This window comes from Loxodonta africana, chromosome 20 (genome assembly GCF_030014295.1).
Source record: "Loxodonta africana isolate mLoxAfr1 chromosome 20, mLoxAfr1.hap2, whole genome shotgun sequence".
In the NCBI taxonomy this organism is placed as follows: Eukaryota; Metazoa; Chordata; class Mammalia; order Proboscidea; family Elephantidae; genus Loxodonta; species Loxodonta africana.
Genome location: NC_087361.1, coordinates 37,688,274 through 37,709,390, shown reverse-complemented (window position 1 = coordinate 37,709,390; position 21,117 = coordinate 37,688,274). Strand labels below are relative to the sequence as shown.

Sequence of the window (21,117 nt, the reverse complement as noted above, 5' to 3'; positions counted from 1 at the left end):
TTCACCAGGCGTTCCTTGGGAACTCAATGAGGCAGTTCTACTCTGTCCTATAGGGTCGCTGTGAGTCAGAATCGACTGGATGGAATTTTTTTTTTTTTTTTATGCAGTAGTTAAGAGCTAAGGCTGCTAACTAAAAGGTTTGCAGTCCGAATCCACCAGCCACTCCTCTGAAACCCTATGGGGCAGTTCTACTGTGTCCTATAGGGTTGCTAGGAATCAGAATCAACTAGATGGCAACAGGTTGATAGCTCTTTAGCATTTGGGAGCATCCCTAGCACCTGGGAAGATACCTGATATAGAATAGGAAATCGATGCGTTTGTGGAATCCACTACAATCTACTGCAATAATTCATTTTAATAAAATTGACCTTGGATTTTCAAGAAAATGTTAAATGACGTTCAATGAAGTGCTTGAGAAAACAGAAACATTTATAATACATTTTGGAAAATCTTTCCCATAAAAGTTAAAGCATATTTTACCAAAAAGTTTGGCCCCTTAAAGGGACAAACTCTAATTATGCTGATCATCACTCACTGGGGCAGTTTATTTTGTATCAGTCCTGGATAAATGACGTATTACAGAACAGCAGACTTTACTAAGGAATTCACCTGGAGCAGATTTCGAACCGTGGTATATGCAAATAAACTATTACATGAAGTTTAAACCGTATAAGAAGGCAACAGATTGCATAGTTGAATCACCAGGCTGATGTAAAACAGTTTTAAAATGCACCATCACTATTAAGCAAAATATTCCTGCCATGTGCCAGGTGCTGTGCTAGGTGCTAGATTTATGAAGAATTATTTTCAAAAATGGCTTTCGCTTTCAAGACTGTGTAGGCATTCCGAAACTCTCATTCATATTTTTAAAGGTTAAGTGAAATTTTAAATGCACAATACAACCATTACATAACAGACATGGAACACGGTTTTATAACTTGGATAGTTTTTTTTTTTTTTTAAAGTGCACTAGCAACTCTATTTTCAAATGCTACCAAATTGGTAAGGATATGAAAATCTACACGAGTGGAGTGCCTGACTCATTTGTGTAAGAAGTGTTTTAACACGAGTGTGCCATTTCGGTGTTTAGGGTGAGGCTAAGCTGTACTTCAGCGTTTTTGTGCCAAGCAAACACAATTTCAGCAGTGGCATCCATTTCCCTTGATAATTGTTTCAGGGGGAGTTACTAAAGCTAGAGCCAAAGAGAAACCTGACATAGGTGATGTGTTGAGGGAGTGTTAATAGTTCTAGTTAGAGGTTTGGGGAGCTTTGAAGATAAGATGTGCGAACAGCAAACGTAAAGAGAAGGGGGAAATTATGGTTTCGTATGACTCTCTCCTCCCTACACTTTCTCGCTTCACCAATCTATAACCCTCCCCCCCACCACACACACACACACACACACACACACACACACACACACTGAGAGGCGTGTTCAGCGAGATTAGGCTGCAGGAAACCGAGGTACACAGAGCTGCCGCCCCGGCCTCGTGATGTAATTGTTATTTCTTATTCGGAGACAGAACCGAAGAGAGCTGCTGAAGTGGCAGCCCTGTTCTTTTCGCCTTGTCTTGTCGGGTCAAAGGCTTTCCGGGGATGATGTGGATTCGCTGACAGACTCCGCTGGAGACTTCGCAGTGACAAAGCAACTGAAGATAAACCCTGTTCCTGGGTCCTACGTCCGTCCAGGGAGCTGAAAGGGGCGCTCCTCAGGTCTCCTTCCCAGTTTTCCTCTCGGAGGCACTCCACATTTATCCTTGGGTGCCTACTACGAGCTGGCCAAGGGGCCCAAGTAACCTAGTGTTAGTGCCCTCGCCCCTCAAGATTAAAGCAGGACGCACAGATTAAAAGGATGTGGAAGTTGGAGGGTGGGTGAAAGGTGCCGCGGGAACGCGTGTAGTGGGGTGAAATGGGAGGAGGGAGACTCATACGGCGCCAACAGCCAGGCAGGGACCCTGGAAGCATTTAGGGTGCCCGGTCGCCCAGGCTGCGCCCCGAACGCGAGCCCTTTGTCCTAACGTAACAGGAACTATGCCCCCAGGCCCCGGGGAGGAGCTGTCCAGGTGCCTGAGGCGGTCAGGGGCGGCTGGACAGATCCAGGAGCCGAGGGGGACGGCTGGGACGCGCCGAGCACCCACTTCTCCTTGCCGACGCGGTCCTCCCGCTCCCCCCGGTCCTGCAGCCCCGGCCCGGCCCTCTGGGTGGCGGGCGAGGAGGAAAACAACAAAATAGAGGGGTCTCCCCAGCTCCTGCAGCCTCCTGGACCCGAGCGCCCCGGAGAGACGGGGGAAAAAAGGGTTAAGAAACTTGGCTGAAGAGCTGAATGGCGTGGAGCGGCGAGGGGAGGGACTGGGCCGCGGAGGACTCGGCGGCAGAGGGAGGAGCGCGGCTGCGGGCGGGCGGCGAGCGAGGCGCTCAAAGTCAGCCTCGCAGACATTGCAGCAGAGCCCCGAACTCGGGAGGCGGCGGCGGCGGCGGAGGCGGCGGTCGAGGCGGAGGGACGACCCGGCCCCGCGCCCTCGCGCCCGCCCGCCCGCGCGCGCCCGCCGTGGCCTCGCGTGGGCCGCTGTGCTCGCGGGGAAGAGCTCGCCGGGGCGCAAACGGAGGACGAGGCGGCAGGGCGCCCTCGCGGACTGAGCCTGACGGAGCCGCAGGCTCCGAGCCGCAGCGGCTTCGGGTGAGTGGCGGCCGCGGCCGGGGGGCTGCGAGGAGCGGCCGCTCGCGTCGCCGGAAACGGCCCCGGAGCGCGGCCCGCGGCGTTGGCGGGCAGGGCCGCGGGGGCGTCGGGGGCCTCGGTGCTGGTGGCGGAGCGAACGCAGGCGGCGGTGTGGGCTCGGCGGCGGGGAGGAATCGTTTCCGGGGAAATCCCGCCTCTGCTTCTCCGCCCCTCCCGGGTTCGAATCGCCCCGGGAACCCGGGGGCCCGGGGGGCGAGGCTGGCAAGTTGTGGAGTTGTAGCTGGGTTCGCTAGCCCGCCCGTGCCGGCTCAGGGCCGGGGCAGGGGGCGGTTGAGGGTCCCTGGCGGCGGGACGGGCCCGGGGGGCGGGTGGCCGAGCTGGGGTCGCGATCGGTTCGGCTGTCCCCCTCGGCCCGGAGTCCCGGGCCCTTCTCGCCGCGCCGCGCTCGGTCCTGCTGCCCCGCGGCGTCCTGGGCGGCGCCGGGCGCTGCTCCCCGCTTCTCGCCCCGGTGCCTCCTTGGGCTGTGCTCGCCCGATTCCGAGCCACGAAAAGTGAATAGGACAGGGGACAGCTCTGTGGGCCCCCAGGCCCGCCCCGCCGGTACCGCTCCCGAGGGCGAGGCCCCCGGGACCCGAGGCCTCAGCCATCATTTTACCTCGGAGCCAGGAAACTGGCTTTCATTTAGGGTGAGCCCGGAAAGGTCCTCGGAGCTTTGAGGAGCCTCCTTTTCTCTCCTTAGGTATGTGTCCTCCCTATTATTTTTGAATATCGTTGATTTATGAAGGCTTTCCATGCAAATCGTTTACATACCCGCCTATCCGTTCCAAAGTAGTTTTTAAAATTTTAATCAGGAGTTCATCTCCAGTCTGTAGGAACAAAGGAATCAACTGTGTCTTAGAGAACAGGCTGGAAGTCTGACACATGTTGATCGCTGAAGCATTACAGGAGTTTCTAGTTTTTACCACGTTAGTAATTTAATTGGTTCGTAAATAGAGGAAAATAGGAGAATGAGAAGCACGTTTGTTTTAAAATGTTTTTTTAACGGGACATTTTATTTTGGGAGAAAAATTGACTTGTAACTCAGTTGGTAGAACTCAGTTGGAGCCTATCGCCTGTAATGCAAGCGATTAAATGTGAGGTTGTGGGGAAATATTTTCTTTACAGGAAGCACGACCGTGTATAGGTGTCTAAAGTAAAAATGGTTGTCGGTTATATACGATGAGTACTCTTTTCATTTCTTAGGGAATTTGTGAAGTCAGGGGCTCTGGTAATTCATTGTTTAAAGTTACGAGTTGCGTTGAAGCCGCTTATTAGTGAATCATAGGTTTAGCAAGTGGGCGGCATCTTCCAGATGAGATTATTCAATGTTTAATCATCAGTTTGCCACCTTTGTTGAAGAGAGCGAAATAAGTGGACTTTTAAACAAATGGACGCTTTTCATCTGTCAGGCACCTAAGTGTGGGTTGCTCCCTGGAGTGTATTGAAATGTTTTTCAACTTCCAAGCAAGTTACTCTGCTTTTGTCTGGCGGTTTGGTAACAGTGGTTTGGTGACATAGGTAGGGGTTTCACTGGTTCACGGAGCAGTGGCTTTAGCACTAACAGTAACTTTTCTCTGCCTCTTCTTAGCTCTTAGAGACAAAAGAAGGAGGGTTGATCTATGGAGCAGCTGCTAACCTGCAGGCTGCAGAGTTACTAGATCTGTGTTGTACACTCTGCTGGCGAAAGACCTCTTTCCAAAAAAAAAAAAAGTGTCTCAGGAGTGTGAGTAAAATATGTATTAAAAAAATGAGAGGACTGCTTGTTGTTGATTTTACTGAGATGAGTTCCCAATAGTGTATTTGAGGTAATTGGAAGCTGAGTTTAATGCCTATGGGAAAATTTGACTTAGAACCACTTCTGGCATGCTTCTCCACACTCTGTGGAACTTGGATTTACTAATTTCAACACCCTAAAATACTTAAGTTTGCAATACAAAGTGTCTGTAGAAGAGGCTAAAGGCTCTTCTGACTCTTGCAATTTTGAGAGCAAAACATGATGATAAAAAATAACCTATACCACCACCTAGAGTCTGTTTGTTAGTTTATTGCTCTTGAAGTTTGCTTAAATTGACATGTCTCTTGTGGTTCAGATATAGCCAAAGAAATGATGAAGAAGTCTGGCTTTCAAAAGGCCATCCAACAGAATAGAGTTATTTATGTAATAAAAGCGAGTGCCAGTTTAAATGCTCGGCGCCACCTTTAGAATGGAAAATTATGTCATACCAAGTTGAATGGACTATTCTCCAAAAGATATTAATTCAGAAGAATTTAAAACAGAGTATTTTCATCTGGTGCTCCAAGGTAGCTCTGGTTGCTTAAAAGGACTTTCTAGATTGTTCGGAGAGATTCAGGAAACCTTACAAATTAAATGCCAACAGGACTTTTTGAGGTCCAGGTGAAACAAAAACAAATGATAAAATAAATAAAAGTAGAAGGGAGCGTTACAACTCCAGAAATTCTGGAAACTCAGAAAGGTAAGAGAGAATGTAGACTACAGTAGAGTTGTGGTTCAGAGATGTGAAAAGTTAAATCAGGGTGAAATAACGTGGTAATCTGTCTTGCTGGTCATTTATACATGGTAAAGCAATCTCTTAAGTGGGAGACCTTAGGGAGTTGTCTGTTGCCATGTGGCTTATCACGTTGTCCATGGAGGAAGTACTGTTCCTGCTTTAAAATGGTGTAGCCTGAGAGAAAGATGGCCTCCAAGATCTTTAATTAAATACCAGTTGGACAGAAAGAACTAGATCACTGTATTAATTCTGTCAGACATCACTATTTTAGAACATTGAGGACAACTAAAAATGAATTAACTCATATCGGAAAGCAGAGTTTTATGGAAGGTGACAGATGAGGCAAAATATGTCAATCTAATGGAACAAGTAGGGAGATGAGATACTCCATCCTTGGCTCTCTGGAAAGATGAGGGAGGGAGGTTATTATTGAATTGTACAGTGCAAATGAGCACTGGAAGATGATGGCACGTAAGTGATTTTAAATCAGTCTTAAGATATAGAAGAAGTTAAAGGAATAGGATTTTTAATTTTAAAACCTTAAGATTGTAAAAGTTAAAGACTCATTTTCATTGTTGTTTTACTAAAACAATAGTTTTTTTAATCAAGTTTAAAGATAACATTGCTCACATTAAATTACAAACTTAATTTTTGTTAGGAGGAAATTGTTCTTGTGAAATGGTGGTAAGTTATGTTTTACTTTTCAAACTTTAGCTTGCCAGATACAGTTAGATTTTAAAGTATAGGTGATGTAGAACAATAATCCTGGTTTTTCTCTCTTTTTCTTTCTCTCGTTTCCTTTTTTTTACTAGCTTCTGCATCTTTGGATGTTTTCTTCCTTGAAAGTTGCCTTTCTTTGTTGCTTTCCTTCTTGGTTGTGGTCGCGTGAAGTTGCTCGACTGTTGTACTTTTTTTCTGCATGTCCCTTCGTGTGGCTGATTCACAATCAGGGTGTGCTTCTCTCTTTTTTTTTTTTACTAGTGATTTACATGGGTGAAGACTGGGGAAAAAGTGACAAAGACCCTGTGTACCTTGTCTTGCAACTAGAGAAATACTTTTATTAAAAGCAACTTTTGAGGACTCCTGAAAAATTAAAGGAACATTTCTGTCAGAGTATGAGGGAGAAACTTTCACGATGTAGGTGTTTGAATTTGTGAATTAAGTTGTTCAAGAGACATTGTCTGAAGTGGCAGTTTTTGAGGGGTCTGTCTGGGGAGAAAACAAGCAAACTGATTTGCAGTCTTTAGATAACAGAACAATCAAAGAAATACACCACCAGGGTGGCCACTAAGACTTGCAAAGGTAAAAACCAGGAGTGTCAAATGATGAAGCAGACCAGTGGAATAGAGCTGAGGATTATGTCCAGAGGTTGGAATGAACAAAAAGTAAATGGAAGAGCGAGATCTTGTTTCCGTATCCTGTTTGCATCTGATGCTGAAGCAGGGACATGAATTGCTGATGGCAATGGATTCCTTTTATGAAGGCAGTAATATTACATAAATAGTGGTTGTTTGGGGGGGATGACAAGTTCCCCATTTGTGCATGTGCCCACTTTGTTTTTTACTCTCTTAAAATTGTCTAGAGTAGAGGATCAAAACCGGGAACTAGAATGGAACTAGGAGTTACAATCTGTAAGAAAATGTGGTGGTAGTAGATAGTCTTTTCTTTAATCTATTATCTTAACCCTTTGGTGACCCAATTATTTTCTGCTTTGAGTTTTTTGTTGCTATCATGTGTTTTTATTAATGGAAGCATGCTGAATCATTGAGTGTGTCTGAATTTTTGGTAGGTAGTACGGATTTTTTTTTTTCTTGCCTCCTCCCACAAGCCTACTCTAGATGTTTAGTGGTATATATGAAATACCACTAATTATACCCCAAAGCCTCCAACAAGGTCTATTGGTACAAATAAAAAATTTCAAAATTTCTATTTTTCCTACCAAAAGTTCAGATGCCTCATATACTACCTGGTAAAAACAATAATATGTGGCACACGCCCATTTCTTTGGTTTCACACAGTCATAAAGGTTTCTGCCTTGTGGCAGCATGTAGTATTAGCGGTATACCAGCTTCTCAGTAAACCCCAGAGGATGAAAAAGTTCGTGGTCGCTATATGTACTACCGGGCACAAAAGGGTTAAGATTTTCAAGGGTCTTTTTCAACATGGAAAACAGTGTTTTGAGTGCTGAGGTTTGGGTGGTAAACTGGAGAACTCTTTCCTAGGAATTCTGATAAAGACATTGTTGTTGAGGGGCCTGTTGGAGGGGGGGATGGGAAAACTCATTCTGCAGTCTTTAGATAACAGAACAATCAAAGAAATAGAACACCATTTTGGGCACTAAGTTTGCTCATTTTCCCCCAGACAGGTCCAGTCAGTTCCAACTCATAGGGACTCCATGCACAACAGAGAAAAACTCTGCCCAGTCCTGTGCCATCCTCACAATTGTTGCTATGTTTGAGCCCATTGTGGCAGCCACTGTGTCAGTCTGTCGGTCGGTCTCACTGAGGGTCTTCCTTTTTTTTGCTGATCCTCTACTTGACCAACCATGATGTCCTTCTCCAGGGGCTGGTCCCTCCAGATAACATTTCCAAAGTACATGTGACAAAGCCTTACTATCCTGGCTTCTAAGGAGCAGCACTCTGGCTGTACTTCTTCCAAGACAGACTTATTCATTCTTCTGTGGTATTATTCAGTATTCTCCACCAACACCATAGTTCAAATACATCAATTCTTCTTTGGTCTTCCTTATTCACTGTCTAGCTTTTGCATGCATATGAGGCGATTGAAAATAGCATGGCTTGGGTCAGGTTTACTTTAGTTCAGTGTGACGTTTGCTTTTTAACACTTTAAAAGAGGTCTTTGGCAGCAGATTTGCCCAGTGCAATACATCGTTTGATTTCTTGACTTCCGTGAGCATTGATTGTAGAGCCAAGTAAAATGAAATCCTTGACAACTTCAATCTTTTCTCCATTTATCATGATGTTGCTTATTGGTCCAGTTGTGAGGATTTTTGTTTTCTTTATGGTGAAGTGTAATCCATACTGAAGGCTGCAGTTATCTGGTACAGATAACATGATGTAAATAAATACAGCAAAAAATGCTTTCTTCAAGCATATCATCTTATGATTCAAGGGTAGGGGAAAAATTGGGGCCGAGGAGATCTCTGAAGTCTTATCAGGGCTTCTTTGCAAACTAAGTATGAAATATGGATGCCTGTCTGTCATTTTTTTCTTCTTTGAGATTTAATGTTCAATTTGATGGATTCTGAGTACTTAGGCTTTTAAAGATTAGAGCTCAGTTACAACAGAACAGAACTTTCCTTTAGTTTTACTACAGATATGAAGGGTGGTTTTCATGTTTCGTAACAGATGTGTAGGTAGTGAGATGAATAGGAAGTTATACTGGTTTGTTACTGTCCTGGTGCATAATCTGTATCTTGAACCTTGAAATTCAAATTGATCTCTACACTGTCTTGCAAATACCACAAATAAGACATTACAGAATTTGTGGTATTTCAGGTTATAAATATACCTGAAACACAGGATTTTTTTTTTGATTCATAAAACATAGAAAACAGGAATGGGGAAAAATAAATGTGATACATTTTACTGTTGTATTGGTACTTTGTTAAGATTAATACCTTGAACCATGCTGGGCATAATATTTAGCCTAAAACCAATATAATGAGAAGTGAATTTGAGGAATTTGGAAGACCGACAGCTCAAAAATGGAGAAAAAAAGTCACTATTTGAGTTATGAAAAAGGAGCCACCTACTGTATTTACTTAACAGTGTTAAGATTTTTTTTTTAATACCAAAAAAAATAAAAAAATCTTATGACTACTATGTAAATATAGTGGGGGAGGTTTAAGATAGATTATTCTCGAAGATAATTTTATGGATACATCATGAATATATGATGGGTAAATCATAGATTGCCTGTTAAAAAATGTGATTGATCGATTTCTTTTTTTATTGCATTAAATTCAAGAAGAACTCCAGAATGTATTGAAGCTTTGGCTCAAAAGCTGATTGTGGCATCCATCATCCATCCATCCATCATGCATCCATCTATCCATCCATCGTCCATCCATCCATCCTTCCCCTCTCCTTTTCTCCTCCTCCCCTTTCTTCCTGTATTTTGAATAAATAGGGCTAAGGTAAAAAAAAAAAAAAGGGTTTGTTAAGAAATTTGGAAATGGAATTCCTTCTCTGAAGGGTTAATAGTTGTGTTTGAAATTCAAAGCTCTCATGGTTCACTCTCCCCAGAAAATTTTTAACTTAGACACCTCAGGGAATAAAAGGTAGAAATTAAAACCCATCTTGCTTCTTTAACTTTGTTATTTGATTACAATACCTTTAAGAATGGGAGGAATCGACCCTTTTTTGCCCTAAATTTCAGGTCACTGTGTGACTAAGCCTAGAGTTTCAAGAAATATTAAACTAGAAGCCTGCTGGGAATTTGAGTCATCAGCTTAAGATACCACTGGGACCAGGACAACTTTGATTGACCTGATGTCGGTGTTTATTCAGAGCTTTGGTGGAAAGGAATCTCTCACCCTTGGACTTCTAATTAAGAAAGTCATTTCTCAGTCACCTGTTAAATGATAGTCAGGGCTATTGCTTGTTTTGAAACCTATAATTTGCTAATGGATTGAGGGTAACTCAGGAACTAAAGAATTTAGAGCTTGTGTTGATAGTAGTCTGCTTGGATTGTTTTGTTTTCATATCCTCTACTAGTTATATCAGGACACTAGGTAAAAGTCAGATGCACAGGATTAGCTTCAGACAGTTAAGAGAAAAGCTTGTCCCATAGAGGAGCTACCCTAGCTTCTTGTAGTTATATGCTTTTAATAATTGAGTGCACCTGTACTGTGTATGGAACCCCTGGTGGTGCAGTGGTTAAGGGCTATGGCTGCTAGTCAAAAGGTTGGCAGTTCAAATCCACCAGGCGCCCCTTGGAAACTCTATGGGGCAGTTCTACCCTGTCCTATAGGGTCGCTGTGAGTTGGAATGGATTTGAACACAATGAGGTTTTTTTTTTTTAGTTTATATTGTGTACAATGTGTGAAGACATTAAATATGTTACTGTGTTAAAAAGCCAGGTGATAACTTAACATGCAGTGGTAAGACAAGATATTAAGTTTATAAAAAAAAAAAAAAATGAGAATAGTATTATAATTGTTGCAATTTAATGATATAATGTGGGTAAGAGCTTGGCATGTAACTGGACAGAATAAAAGTGTGAGAATTAGAAATTAAAAATAAAAAAGGGATTTCTGTCTTGAGGAATCTATGAAGAGATATGGACTGTTTAAAGGATTGTAACTGGTTTGTGAACAGCATCCTTTTTACGGTTTTGTTTAGATTCCTGAATTTATGCATTTATAGTCATCTACTCTAGAGCAGTAGATTTACAAACTGGATGAGAAATAAGGGAAGGAAGACAGGACGAAAGAAGGTGGAGGACATTGAGTAAGAGTACTTGAAAGCATGTGAAACATCCCAAGTTGGATCTGAGAAATAGCCTCAAAATGAATTAATCACAGTTGCAATTTTCCCCATAGAGGGGATATTTGAACAATGAGTTATACAAACAGGCTCAGGTTTGATTTTTTGAAAAACATAATTTAAAAAACATATTTCTGTTTTGTTGTTCCACACATTTTTTCTTGCTTAGTTTCTGCTGCGAAATCAACATGAGATACCGGGAAAGTCCTTTTATCTCTCTGGACAAAGTCTGTAGAATCTGTGGGACAAGGGGATTAGATTTGATTTTTAAATTCTAAAATTCTAAGTCTGTGCATTGGTAACGGACTTTGGGCTTGTTGTCATTCTTGTTATACATCAGTATATGCTGTTGTTGACAGTAAAGATTTCAAGCCTGAGGTTTAGGCGTAGAGACGGTTGGGTCAAAATTGGGAAGGTAAAAAGGTATTATTTAGTCACTTGCCTTTTCCTTTCTTATTGGGAGAAGGGGAAGGAAAGAGAACCGACATTTTTGGGACAACTATTTTGTGGCAGGCATTGTACTGGCTGCTTTAAGTAATTTTCTCTTGTAATTTTTTACAATTCCTTTGTGAAGTAGGTATCATTTTCTCCTAAGTCTTATCCGGGTTGTTTCACACATAAAGAAACCCACTCTGAGAGATTCCAGAGTAACCTGCCTGAGGTCACACAGCTAATTTCATTGATAATAATGTGCTTTTGAATGAGAATATGCCATCTTTTGAAGAGAAAACCCGCGTCCATCTGATATTCAGGAAATTGTCAAAAAACCCTGCTCTGAACCTGATAGACACACAGCTGCTGCAGCAGGTAGACTCCTCCCAGCCTGAGCTCTCAAAGACTCATCTTACTGGAGTGGCATATTGTTTCCAAATGATAATTCTGCAGCAGTTGGTGCTAGTTGATGTCCTGTGCCCTGCTCTTAGCAGCCTCCTGTCCCTCCAACAGGCCAGGGTGTGAAGTGGGCGCAGAATTACTGGCAGTGTTCTTTCAGGCAGAGAAAGCAACAGCGTTTCTTGATACAATTCATTAAAATTGCTTGTCATGGTCTTAATCCAGGTGTTCCCAAAGCTAATTATGTTTGGCCAGTTCAAAGAGCAGTTGTAGCAAATGCCAGCCCATGGCTCTTCCCATTGGAAAAGTTAAAACTCTTGAATAGTACAGTTCTTAATCTGATTTTTTTTAAATTACCTTATCTTCACCCACAATAACTTTATTTTAAAGACTGTGGTAAGCTAATAAACTAGTCTCTGTAAAACAAAGAGGACGATTGACAGTGCATTTGGGAGTTTATTGGAAGGAAGTGGAAGTAGAGAGATGAAGGGTAGCTGTCTTCATTTTGGGAGTAGACCACGGTCAGGAAGATTTTTGAGTTGAGGTTTGTGGCACATGTATAGTTTTAAATACACATCAGGCATGTGCTTTTATTGTCGAGGTGATGAGAAATGAGGTATAAACCTCTCTGCTCTTTTTACTTGCCTCATTTAAAATTTATGGAATTTGGAGCCCAGAAGAATTAAGCTGAGTGATTCCTCTGGACTTAAAAGGTACTATCAAATTGAAACTATGTTGGAGATACAAAGAATGAGCAATAAGGCTCGTGTATGTAGTATTTTCTGTTGTGCTTTGATTTTTGAATTGTTAAGGTAAGTGTTAGAAAAACAAACGATTCATATAAAAGCGGCAAAGGAAATGTTTTACTACTATCTTATATTAAGAGAAAAGAGTAGATCGTAATAAGTACAATCTATTGTGGCCAAGAAAGGAAAGAGAGGAACTGTCAAAATGAACAATCAGAAAAGAAAATCATTCTGGAGTTCAGATACATATTTGTATTATTTTCCTAACCCATTCATGCCATCTTTTAAAATTTAATTGAAGTATACAACCTACATGACAACAAGCATATGGATTAAAGGTGGAAATTTTTTACTCACCATCTGGTTCTTTCTCAATATCAGGATATTTGGTGTTATGGAGGGAAAAACTGAAGCAGTTCTAGGTTATTACTAAAAGCCAACTCTTATCTAGTCTGGTAATGCTTGATTGACCTGCAGTAAAGTTGCATTTTCCTTCAGTTTTATTACACAGAATTTCTTTTACATGGAGGTTTCACAAATAGAAATCATTTCCCAGAATCCTTAGATTTCCAGGTTGGAAAACAATTTGATAAAAACTCTGAATGCTCTCTGGATGTAAGCACACTTGTCTTAGAGGTACTTTTCCTACTCCCCATTTTTAAGCAGGTTGGTTTATAAAGAGGCACCTTGCTTAATATAAGAGCTGGTAGCTAGTTAGTGTGGACTACAAATCCAGTGGGGCATTGGTGGTTCAACAGTAGAGTCCTTGCTTTACATGTGGAAGCTTTGTTGTTATGATGCTGAACTGGTATCAGGGGAGCTTTCAGACTAAGACAGACTAGGAAAAAAGGCCAAATCAACAGCCGATAACAACGTCAAGTCAAGTAGTGATAAAATGCTACCAGTTAGTGCTTATATTCACTTACCTTACTCTTGGTCCTCCTTGTTTTCTTTTCCTTTGCTTCTCTGCACCCTCCTTTTTTTTTTTTTTCAGTCCTCAAGGGAATCATGTGATATAATGGGGTAAACAATTAACTTCCATCAGTTTTTGTCATTGTTAATTTAAAATTTCCGAAACATTTGTTGTCTTCACTTTACAGAGTAGGAAATTGAGCCTCCAAGGTTTTAAGTAGATTTCTACAGTGATACAGCTGCTGTTGGCTAGACCCAGAATGAGAAATCAAATCTTGATTTATTTCATCCTTTTGTTTGTTTTTGCTAAAGCAATTTCAGAAAGAGTGGGTCGTGTGTCAGGTGTTAAGGAATAATTAATAACCTTGGTCGGTGGGTCCAGGAGTGAAGTCCAAGCTAACCTCCAGGAAGGATCTATGATAATCAGAAGTAATGGAGTCTTGAGGAATGAAGTGAGAAAAGGCCACCTAAATCTCCCTTGTTATTTTCTTCTCGTGCTATTGAAATATGGCTTCCAAAGCAGTCTTATGGTTCATTTGATATTTTAGTATTTGCAATGCAATTTCTAGACTGAGAATTTAAAGGTGGAATTTAAAGGATACAGGCGTGTGCTTTTTAATGCAGCAGCTTTGTTTCTACGTGTTATATGTAGATTTTGAGTTCAGTTTAATAGAAGAGTTTCCCATTCATAGATAACCAGGACCAGGTATCTGACTCCTGTGACCAGCACATTCACAGGCCACATGTACATTACTGAAGAGTGAAGTTTAAAACCATCAGCGAAGGGTCTTGGGTCTATTGGTCTAATTCGGAACATAACGCAAAGGTTATGGACCCCATTCCTCTGTTGTTCTGTGGAAGGGTAGTGGTGAGGGAGCACTGGCTGGATCAGTGATGATAACCATCGTGACACAAGTGCACCTAAGTCCATCTCTCTACAGAAAGAGCAAGAAAAGAAACCTAAGTGTGGTCACTTAGGTGGGGCCACAGCCTGACCATGCTCCAGATCTTGGGGAAGCAAATTGGGAAGGGGTGTTGTCACTCATGGGCTGTAATGGGCAAGAGAGGCCAGATACTCATTATAGTCCTCAAATCTATCCCAAGGTCAGATTTATCCCTCACAGTCCTCTGTACCCCCCTTATTGCAGCAGTCACTAGTAGCTCAGTGAACAGGAACTTATTCATCAGTGTATTGTCTGAGCTGTAAATGCCGGGCCATCTAAACACTTGTTGAAGTGAACTCTGCCAATCCCAACTATTGGGAAAGCTGGCTGTTTTAGGTCAGGGATGGAGCCTTTATATACATAAACATCCTAAAAAAAAACAAACCCACTGCTGTTCAGTCGATTTCGACTCATAGCAACCCTGTAGGACAGAGTAGAACTGCCCCATACAACTTCCAAGATTGTAAGTCTTTGTGGAAGCAGACTGCCACATCTTTCTCTCGCAGAACAGCTGGTGAGTTCAAACTGCCTTAACCACTGTACCACCTGGGCTCCTTGTCCTTATACATAATGGCTAATTATTATGTATATCTTATGCATAATGGAAACCCTGGTGGCGTAGTGGTTAAGTGCTACAGCTGCTAACCAAAGGGTCAGCAGTTCGAATCCGCCAGGTGCTCCTTGGAAACTCTATGGGGGAGTTCTACTCTGTCCTGTAGGGTCGCTAGGAGTCCAAATAGACTCGACGGCACTGGGTTTGGTTTTGGTTTTTATGCATAAGAGCTGCGGTTCTGCATTTTTTCTTTAGTCTTTTTAAATGAGGAATTCTTTTTTTTCTTAATTAAGAATTCTTAATGGAATAATATTTCTTAAAATTTATCATCTTCTTTACAGGCATATTAATTATGAGGATAAAAGTAAAATTGCTGGTGACATTATAGTTAATTGACACTTGAAATAATTTGTTTTGTAATGCTAAGTTTCTCAAAAATACAAAAATTATAATAGAAAACAAGTTTAGCAAAATCTTTGGGAACTGCATTTTATTATTTTTTTTAAGGAAACGAAACAATATTTCTTTTTTCTCGAGCCTTCTAGATAGCTTCCTTAGCTTCACTTTCAGAAGTAAGGAGAATTCACCCGCACACTGCATTTAATTTGACTGCTTGTTATGGTGGAGGCATTCCAGAATCTCATGTTGAGAATTAATTTGGGCCTTTAGTTATCTCGAAAAGTTAAAGGGTATCAAGATAGGCTTGACTGGAAACTTAATTTGTTAAGTTTTTGTTTTTGTTGTATTTTAAAAATTAGGATTTGTTCTTCACTAAACCCAAACCAAACCCACTGTCCTGGTGAGTTTTTTGACGGTTAGAACACCATCGTGTCCAACTAGATTAATAATTGCTGGTGGGAGGCAGGAAAGAAATTATTTTGAAAGGGAGCTCAGAAATTTCTAGACCAGTACTTTCAAATGCTAAAGAAGTATGTAAAGCATTCGTGAAATATATTTACAGCATTAATCTTAAACAAATACCCTTAAAATATCTGTAACCTAGTTTCTTGTTTTGTAAGGAAAAATATTTTCACGTATCTTAACTTTATAACTTTATGAGTGGTTGGAAGTAAATGTCAGAAAAAAAAGTTTTTTATGTATCCACTGCTTGTAAGTCATACCAAAAGAACATATACAAGCTAATGAACTAATGTCCGAAGTAAAAGCGTAGAAGAATTGGCACAGTTACTATTTACGTGGTATATTCTAATTTGAACTTTCATCTGCACTTATTGTGGGTACCTGCACTGCCTTTTCCTTTCATTGTTCATTAGTGTCAAAGCATGTGAATTGCCATAGGGTAGTGTGAATTTTCCGCTGTTGGATTCCTCAGCAGAGACCCAAACTTAATTTCTGTTTTCATGAACTGACACTTGTAACTAAGGCATGATGTCTTATTTCAGTTAATGTTATCCTTTGCAGTAAAATGGGCAAATGAGACTCTGAGTCGGTAATTGGCTGGTAGTTGTCCGTGCTCTGAGTGTTGGCTTTAGCTCTGACTGACTAGTCATTTATCTGTGCGTTTTACATTTGACACATGTTTGTTTCTATTCCTCCTGGTAGTACCAAAATATGCTTCCCTTTGAAGATGTCATTCCAGTCACATGGATACACTTTGCGTTTGAAACTCCTGTACCATGTTTTCTTTAGAAGTAGTTAATTCTGGCATGGAATTATTTCATCATTTTAGCACAACTCTAAATGAGCTTGCTTTTGAAAAATTATTATTGGCATGTTACCTTAAACCTTTAAGATTCAGGGTTGCTAATGGCAAAAGGTAACAATATTAATTACTACTGAGAATAGGTGAAAATTGGCCTTTGGGCAGTCAACAGAAAAGATAAATCGTGATTCTTCTAAAATTAAAATCTGACTTTAAATCTTTTGAAAATCTGAAGTTAACATGCATTTCCTCACACCAGTCAGAAGTCAGAAGAAATTAGAAACATTTTGTTTCATGCTATTGATCTTTAGATTATTTACTGTGTCACAGTGAGCATGGTAATTTTTTTTTTTTTTAGTTGTAAGTAAAAGGGGAGGTTCAGTAGCATACATTAATATATGCTAAAATTAAAATACTTGTGTGATCATAACATACTAGTTTGGATTATATTTTGTATTCTTTGACAGTGAATTTTAAAGTTTTTTGTTGAATTCTGGTAAACGTGAACAGCAATCCATATATCTGTAGGTGTAAAAAAGGACATTTTATAAGATACTTGACTTAGTTTTCCCAATGGGGATACGTAGCAAATTGTAGTTCCTTTTCGTAGCTTAAGTGATTTGCTCTGTTGAATACTTATCAAACATCAGAGAAGAAGAAATTTGTGTTCATTCATACCTATTGCATTATGAGTGTTGTAGGGTTTAGTAATTCTCAGTGACCATGGTTGCTTTTAAAAGGAAAAGAAAAAGCAGTGAGAGGATTGGAAGTTATGGTGTGTGTGCGGGGGTGGGGGGGGGGGAGAGAAACTGCTTCTAATTACATGGACATGGTCATTTATTTTGCTTTACACCTATTTATGTAGCAGATTCTAGAGGATGGTGGAAGGTAATTGTTTGTGGTGAAAATGTTAGTATCCTTAACATGCTGCTGAGTGATTAACTATTAATCAGAGACACATGGAGAATAAAGAATTAGACCTAGGGATTAGATAGGTTTTAGCGTGGCTCCACCATGGAAAGCTATGAAGTGGGCGAGTCATCTAATGTTTCCTGGTCAGTTTTCTTTGTAAAATGAGGCAGCTGGACTAGAACGATGGTTTGCCTCCTCTCAGCTGTGTAAGAATCAGTGTCACTTCAAAAGCGAGGTTTTACTTTCCAATGCATTGAGTAACAGGGTGCATAGAACTGAGGGCTGGGAGGATGTCCCTTATGATTTTTTGAGCTTGGCATTTAATATTTTACAGCAAAGTTTTTAGTGGAACATAATTGAACTTGTACTAGATAGGGTTAATAGGCTAGAACAAAAGGTCAAAGCATAAGGCATTAGGCTTAATTAAGGGAGAGCAGGAGTGGCAGGAGTGTGTGACAGTTAAATGGGTTTCCCACAGACTAATGTCGGTTACAGTGCAACCATGCCTCAACTTAAGTGGGTTATTTTGTGCAAAGGGCAGCAGTGATTAGCAGCTTGACATGCCAGACACTTCTGGCCAATCCCATCTGTTTTAGAGGTTAAAAAAGCACACCTTTATGAGCTGATGGATTGATTTGTGTGCCAGTCTGGTAAAGATTAGAAGTCCAAGGCCAATGCAGTAAATGTCAGTTACAGAATATTGTGCTTTCTTGGTTGGCTCATTGTTTTAACCGTCAACTGTTTTATAATGGGGGATAACTGCTGTTTATGGAGTTGAATGTGAAGTGGGTGGGGGAGCAGGTGAGGGAGGAGGGAGAGCCTTTCCTAGATGGAATTGTGAATTAACATATTCTGTAGCAGGTGTTTCCAGTGGAGATATGACCTATTCTGGAGGCACTTGATTGTATGGCGTGTATTTTGGCCTGTTCCTTACAGTTCGAGTCACGGTGTTCTTTCTTGAGTGCTCTTGGGGCACTTATGTTAGTTTGGAATGGGATTTGATTTTACATACAAGATTGGTAGGTTTATTTAGGCACTTTTTTTTTCAAGCAACTGAATAGGTTGTATCCATCTATCTGTCTATCTATCAATCATCTATCGTAATATTTTGTTCATTGACCTGCTGTAGAAGGGGAAGGGGCAAAGGCAGGAAATGGAGAGAGGCGTCCAGACGTAACGCCCCCTGACACACACCTCGTGGCTAGGTTTTACAGTACTCACCTGATATTGATGCATGCTGTTAAAATGAAGTGTGTCTGGACCTAGACTAGGACTTATTTCTTTCTTCAGCTTTGAAAGCTCTAAGAGTGATACTGTTAATGCAATTCATTTGCAGTTCAAGGTTGTAGCCCAGTGGAAGATACACAAAGGCTAGATTGTGGTTATCAAAATTGGCTTCATATTCTGATATTCAAGGGAAGGGAAGTCCTAACTTTATGTGGATGAACTAGAACTGCAGATACCGTGATCATAATCAGTGAATGTCAGGAACATAAAGTATTCAGTCTTTTGGGTGAACAGAGGGAAGTGTTTGAGAAATAACAAAAAGTTATAAGTTTTGTCACAAGATTATCTTCAACCTCAGATTTGAGTTCAAGTCAAAATATAACCAAGAACATTGGAAAAAATATTAGGAGATTCTGATAGACACCACATGGCCTCATCCTTGTCACGTAGTTACCCAAATTGTATATATCCTATTAGACCCTGAATTGCTTCTTATAGAAAGAAAATGAAAATATCTAAAGAAGATAATCATTGAAAGTTGTATGTGGATCGTAAGAGTAATTGATACTCGAGTAAATTTTTTTTAATGCATTTATTTTACTGATAAGCTATTATGGAGTGAATTGGCTTAATTTATAGAGATGGAGTTATTTTAGTGTTCTTTGGAAAGGACAAAGTGACATTATGATATTGGAGTTTATTTTGTAATGCAGTACTTAAATAAATATGATCCATCCTTTGTGTTCTTTGTGGGGTAGCATCAATTGAAATGATTTGGATCTAATACAGATTTACATAAAGTCTTACCCTTCTCTTTAGAGAGAGAAGATGAAGAAGCATAAATTTTATAATATTCATTGTTTTTCTTACGCTAACTCATTCTTAAATTGCAAAATACTGGCTTGAGTAGTGTGAAAGTGCTTGGGTAGTAAATTAAATGTGGGAGATTTATCTAATTTAATAGACAAAAACATCTTAAATGAATCTCACAGTGATGTTATAATAAACCTCAAACAAATACCTTGTGCTCTGCGTTTGCACTAATATTGTAAACCTTTTAAAAGTACCTTAGATGCCATCCTTTTGATTCTCTTCCCTTTTCTCTAGTAGATTCAAGTGCCCACATTATCTAATTTGTGTTAGAATTGCATCTTAATACAGTGAAATCTTCTATAGGATTAACTTGTTTTTGTGTGTTTTGAGGTTCTGAAGAATACACTTTGTCCTCTACACTCCATGGTAGTCAGTTTCTGGACTCTAAATTCTTTTACTAACGTGATGTTATTGAGTTTGAGACCTGTAAAATCTCTTCTTCCTCTAAGTAAATTAGTTGAACGTGCACTTGTTTAGGTTAAAAAACGAAAGCAGAAACTCTTAATATACCTAGCATTCGGCATTTGCAATTTTTGGTTCTAAAACTATGGCTTTCATAACATGAATCTTAGTTGTTAGAAAATTTTATGAGTTAGGGTAAAAAAAAAAAAAAATAATAACCCTGTTTCGTGTTTCGATTTTTAAATGCTTGTTTGGACATAAAATAATTTTGTTTTTGCCTCTGTTCATGGAGATTAATTTTAGTAGGAAAGCCATAATATGCGATGAACTTATTCAAAGGTATACTCTTACTATACTATATACATTTAAAATCTGTGTGTGTGTGTTTGTGTGTGTGGTCATGCTGTGTTTCACGTTGAGATTTCTGCACCTGTTGGTTGCATTCAGCATTTGGATTCTCCTCATGACGCAGGGAGAGGGTATAGTCACATTGTCTGAGTGGGTCATCCCTCCTTAGAATGTCTATATTCTACTTTTTTGTATTCTGTGACCTTGCAGTCAGTGACTTCAGCCCGGAATAGTTTCAAAGTCATGTAAATGAATGCAATTAAGGTATTGCTTTATCATCGTACATAGTTCAGATGGAACCTTATTGGATGGAGAGGCTTGCTTGCTTTATGAGGAAGGTCAAAGTAAGGTTAACGTGTATTACATAAGATTATTTGGTAATGTTTTTATTTAGTTGCTGAAAAAGTACTCTTCTAATAGAAAATTGTGTGTGTGTGTGTATATTTTTAATCACAAGGAGGTCTGCTTCAAGTTTCCCGCCCCCCCCCCCCCCCGCCCCAATAGTTTTAATCTCTGTTTTAAGGAGATGCCTTCTGTCTTCTTCTAGAATCTTGGGAACGTTCTGCCTTAGCTATAATTCTAGGTACCTCTGACTTACATAAGTAGGTGACAGTCCCTGCTGCTGATATAGGGTAGCTACTCGTTCGTGTGCTTAAACCAAAAAAAAAAAAAAACCACTAAAAACCCATGGCCATGGAGTTGATTCCAACTCATAGTGACCCTACAGGACAGAATAGCACTGCCCCATAGGATTTCCAAGGCTGTAAATCTTTACAGAAGCAGACTGCCACATCCTTCTCCCATGGAGCAGCTGAGGGGCTCAAACCACTAACCTTTTGGTTAGCAGCGCTTAACCACTGCGCCCCCAGGCTCCTTTTAAGTGCTTAAGGGATTTTATCGATGTTCAGTTACCATGTTGGTGCAGGACCTCAGACAGCAGTACGTGAGCCCCAACTTACCTGGCCAGAAG

General features: G+C 40.5%; 1 protein-coding gene across 15 annotated transcripts in view; it reads left to right on the top strand.

The window, feature by feature from the left end:
• The first annotated feature begins 1,529 nt into the window (after positions 1–1,529).
• Positions 1,530–21,117, top strand: part of NRIP1 (nuclear receptor interacting protein 1) — a 95,261-nt gene continuing 75,673 nt past the window's right edge. For 8 of the 15 annotated variants that reach the window (XR_010318704.1, XR_010318705.1, XR_010318703.1 and 5 more), the window contains exon 1: positions 2,560–2,677. The gene's annotated coding sequence lies outside the window, so the exon portion shown is untranslated. Of the gene's footprint in view, positions 1,714–2,559; positions 2,678–3,171; positions 3,417–21,117 lie in introns of those variants that run through there. The other 7 variants (XM_064273107.1, XM_010590357.3, XM_064273108.1 and 4 more) reach the window with 4 other exon arrangements.